Below are 5377 nucleotides of genomic sequence, written 5' to 3'. Positions count from 1 at the left end.
AAAAAAAAAAATATGTGAAATAAACGTTAAAACAACGTTGACAAAAGTCTACATAAATAAATAAATCAAAATACAAGGCGATGACCCCTGAAGAGATTTAAGGCCAAAAATACACTCAGAGTGTTTGCAAATCACAAGAGTCGACATACATACAGTACACAAATAACCCGTTTTAGTATGAACAACTTTACTTAACTCTAAATAATATTGTTTCTTAGTATTTATTCGTTCCACATTTTGCATTGAGACCACTTTGAAGCCGCCGTGGCATTGAGGCTACTAAATTTGTTAACTCTGCTGGCGTTATACTGATCCAAGCTGCTAAGATGCATTCTTTGAGGACAGCACCACTATGTAGAAACCTGGTTTTTTGTAATTTTTCGTTCTTGAATTTCGCGGCCATGCTCAAATATATTTAAATTTGAGATTTGGGTAGTGTGTTTAATTTCCTTGGCCATAATCCAAGCAGCCAATCTCTAACAATAGGTATGTGCTGTGTCATACTTCTGATAAATCTAACCTGCACCGAGCTCCAATTTATTTACCGATCTCGAATTATCTTCTAATAAAGACTTGTATCAAAAAATATCCATATTGACCTCAATAAATGTAATTCTAACAACCGCAGAAAGCTGCCCAAACTATAACACAGCCGCCACAATTCTATACAGCTAATACCAAATTCTTCGGATCGAGTGCAGTATTTTTCTTCCTTCACACCTTTGTTCTTCCATCGCTATCAAAAATATTGAAGTTTGACTAATCGGTAAATAAAACTGTTTGCCAAAAATCCATCCCCTTTTTTGAACTCAATCCGAAATTTATGTTTTTTTTTTCAGAAATAAGAGGTTTTTTGCGTGGAACTCCATTGTTAAGGCTGTTCTTGTTCAGGGATCTTTGATCCGGTTTTGGATAGACAAAATTGCCTGATGAGTTTGCCATATCATGGGCCAATTTTGGAGCAGAAGGTTAGGTAAGGGTTCGGTTAAGAGTGCGTGCGTGGGTATTACCCACACTTCCACTCGGAGACATTTTTGTCCATTGTGAGTGCCCTCAGTAAGTGTAGGGTGGCATCATATTCGTTTAACCCCATTAACTCCTAGTGGTCCTCAAGGAACCACTTGATTTCCCTGATGAAGCCAAAAACAAGCGGGATGTCCGCCTTCCCAACCACTGTCAGGCTGTCGAGGAACCGTGAGCCCAGAAATCTAAGCCTTCTTCTTTGAAGCCCCGGACATCGGCAAAGAAAATTGTAGATCGATTCCTCTTCCTCCTCATCCTGATAACTTTTGCAGAGGGAGCTTATTGGTATTCGCCACCGTCGGCGCATTGGTGCGACAGCACAATGATCTGTGATGACACCTGTAGGTACCCTCACCGCGGATTTGTTCAGTTTGAGAAGGAAGCTGATGTCTTTCCTATCAAAGCATGGCCGTAAGGACTTTGAGACTTCGCAGTCAACCCTGTTGGTCCATAGCAAATCCGTTGCCCTGTTCTCATATTCCTCGATTCTTCCCAGGAGATAACTCAACGGTGGTCGGACGGAGTTGTCCACTTCACTTTTGTCCAAATCAGAACCTTTCCTAGCCATATCATCTGCGAGTTCATTCCCTTCAATACCGCTGTGCCCTGGGACCCAGCAAAGGGGGACATTGAGATGACTTATAGCAAGGCTCGACACCTACGCACTATATCCGATTTTATCATGTTTGACTCTAATGCCCTTAAGGCGGCTTGCCTGTGAATAAAGATTGTTACGTCGGTGTCGGAGACCATACTCTCTTGAAGCAGCTTTGCTCAAGAATCGTCGCTGTCCATGCTTAGCTGATTTCCACACGCTCCGGCTGAGAAAGTATTTTTATCGGAACCGGCCTATGGAAGCAGAAGACGAGCGCGGCTCTCACTCCGATGGAAGGAACAGGTGGAAAACGGTTTAAGCTCCCTTGGTGTGACTAACTGGCGCCAGTTGGTAGAGCGAAGAAGCGACTGGCGCGCGTTGTTGGACGGCCATAACCGTTGGAGTAAGTAAGTTTTCCATCATACTAAATAAACTCTAATTTAATTAGAGAAAATAATTGTGAATATGTCTCATATTCGTTAAATTTCAGAACTTTTGTTGTATTTTTTTTATGCAGTAAAGAATGTGTGTTTTGCAGAAAATAAAGCTATTACTTAATTAAAATTAGTGCTCCTTTTTTAATTTCCCCACAAAACAGCAGCTTCAATGAATAACTATTCACTGAGAAGCTTTTCATTCGGAGTGTCTACCACATCACCAAAACGATTTTTTTATTGAAAAAAACATTCTCCTTAAAGTAACAACTTTTTTTTAATTTTTGATGTTGCTTTGCACGAGACTTGAACCCAAGACCTTCGGTGTTTGAGAGCGGAGTACGCTAAACACACGCCACAGTAGCCGTCATGACTGAAATAATCTATAAGTTTTTTTTTTAAATTCGAACAGGTCGATGTCTTTACACTCAAGATATTTTCCGAAAAATTTATAGAAGGAGTCCTTATTGAACATCTTGAACCCAAACCAGCAGTGTTTAAAACTTGCGTCTGTCTGTCTGTATGTTTGTACTGCGTAGAATTGAGTGCAACTTTCAATGTTGAATCAGACGAGGTTTAACTTAAATTTAAGGATACATTTTGAGCCCCTTGATCACTAGGGTTTTGAACCCCAATACATGGACCCGGGTATTTTTCAAAAGTATTTGTACAATATGGATATTAAATGAAAGCTGCTGACGAGGGCCTTAATAGAAAGGCAAATTATTTGCGATATCTTAACCCGTTTACGAGATATAAGTGGTGTGTACTGTTGTAAATAAAACTATACATGAGCAAAAGTTTTTACTAGATGTGGAGCCTTTAGTCTTGGCATAACTCCCAAGCACTTTCATATTTAACGTAAATGTGAGTACTTTTCTGTGATCTTTTACACGGACAAATGGATGTTACCTGACCACAAGTAACTAGATTCGAAATTTTCTTTTGAGTTTGCAGTATTAAATATATAATTGGTTTTGGGCAACCCCAAAATAAAAGTAAAGATTGTTATATATATAAAGTCTTCAACTGACACTAGGGAGCTCGGAGCGGGCGTGCATGCTTGCTTTAACCGGGCTTAGCCACTCGGTAGGTCGGGGTTCTTGCTCCTTGCGATCCACCCTAGTATGATCATATATATAAACATAATAATTCATGCACTTCACGGAATTAAACCGCATAAATACAGAGTCAAATAAAATAAACATTCGTTATTTACGGACGGACACTAACATAGTGTGGCGAATGTTGATATCACTAGGCTGTTAGTAAATAATCACTCAACAACAAAAACATTAAAGCGAGCCACACTGGTGTACATGAGCACATAAATCATCATTTATACACACACATACAAGGCAACGAAGAGATACTCACAAACACATGTAGTCATCAGCCGAAGTTGTTACTCACACATCCACACGCATATATGTAGCTCAATTACCAAGCAGAAGATACTGCAGTTATAGAAAGTTAAACGTCTATACTTTAGTAGAAATATGCGAATGAAGCAACGGAGAGTATAAAAGCAGTGCAAGCTAAGTATGTAGTCAGTATTCAGTTTTGATTTAAGCACGCTATTGGTTGTGAAGTATAAGTGTTATTGTGAACTAATCTCAAAGTAGTATAATAAAGACCATTTTGCATTATTAAATATTGGAGTTATTTTTTCAACAGTTAAGCGATTCGAACGTTAGCAAAAGTTTGGAATAAGCGGAATTTTCCCAAATTCGTTACAATAATATAAACAGGCGGACGTATTACAGCAAATAAATGAAAAACATTAACCGATCAATGGTGAGGGTCGCAACACCTAAAGAAATCAGAGAACAATGCAAAAGTAAGATGCGCATCAAAAATGTTTACACCAGCGTGCGGAGGAGTCAGGTGTTAGTACTCCTCTTAATATACTCTCTGTCCCTGCCCTTCCATTGTATTGAGAGTTTCTGGCAACTCTCCCAAACCCAACCAAAATTAACTCACGACTACATATTAAGTTTACAAGACCAAAACAATAATCTACTCTTTATTCATTACTAGCTTATGTCCGTGGGTTTTACCCCACGTTTCTATAAAAATATGCAGGCTGCGCGTAATTGGCCATGGGTGAAACATGAGTTGGTAAGATCGACTTCTGCTACAGCTAATAATAAGTTGTTGTACGATACATTAATATTTGTAAGGGGATTCCCCTCTCTTAGCTGAGGTTGACAAATGGGTTGCGAAAACACTAAAGCTATAAAGGTTTGTATTGCACTTATCAATCCCTTGAATTACAGCTAATGACCGTCCTTGAGCTTCATTAATAGGGATAGGAAATTGGAAAGGCAAATCTATCTGTATCAATGAAATCATTGGTTTTAAACATTTTTATTTTCAAAATTTTCCGATAAAATGAATTGTTTAAATGACAAGCGCAGAAAATCCAAATAACGAAGCATACATATTGTGGGCCATCTTTTAAGGATGAATCGATGAGAAGGAATTCCTGATTGCTCAAAAGAGTTAAGAAACTCAACCGGATATGCACAGCTTGGGATTCATCCACGACTGTGTAGAGTGATAAGTTGTCTCGGTTCTGGTGATATTAACATCCTCATTTTAAGGTGCAAAAATTTCTTTCTCAAAGCCATTTATAGCTTGTAAAGATAGATTCAATATTTGGAAAAAACATTAGCTCTTAAAGCTTCAGGAGATGCCATAATTTGGCAAAAACTTTAAGGAAATCAAATCTGTTAGTAAATATAAATAGGAATTTTGCCGTAATCAATTTCAAGAAGTTGTTTATCAAAAGCTGCTGCTGAAGTGTTTCCGCCAAAACGAGCCCTCATATTTTTAAAGTAAGTACATTTTTGTACGTAAAGCCATCGATAAACGAAAAAGCACGCATTTACTTCATCTGCGGCTGTTCCAGCAAGTAAGAGGAAAGCACCACCCTTGGGATGATCATTACACCTCAAATCCTTAAGGGTTCGGTCTAACACTTGCAGCGACTGTTTATGAGTCATGGTGCACTCATCCCACACACTCACTTTGGCCTGACCGTTTGCTTATGTTGCACATCGGTGTATCAGATGTTTGTAGGCAGTGGTAATTTAAATGCGGGGTGACCTGTACGTCCACCACACAAAGGGTATGCGCGGTACCTGAGGAAGCAACTGCCATAGTGATTTCCCTTTTTGTCTTACATCAATTACAATAAAATTTAGCATAAATGTTTTTTCCGGTTCCTCCAGGAGCATCCCAAAATACCAGCCCTAAAGATAACAAAACCCAAAAGAATACTAAAGGAATAACAGCCAAACCCAGCTCTGCAATCAAACTT

Source organism: Eurosta solidaginis, chromosome 2 (genome assembly GCF_040869045.1).
Source record: "Eurosta solidaginis isolate ZX-2024a chromosome 2, ASM4086904v1, whole genome shotgun sequence".
Classification (NCBI taxonomy): domain Eukaryota; kingdom Metazoa; phylum Arthropoda; class Insecta; order Diptera; family Tephritidae; genus Eurosta; species Eurosta solidaginis.
The sequence above is the reverse complement of the archived record's forward strand: the minus strand, read 5'-3'. Positions refer to the sequence as shown.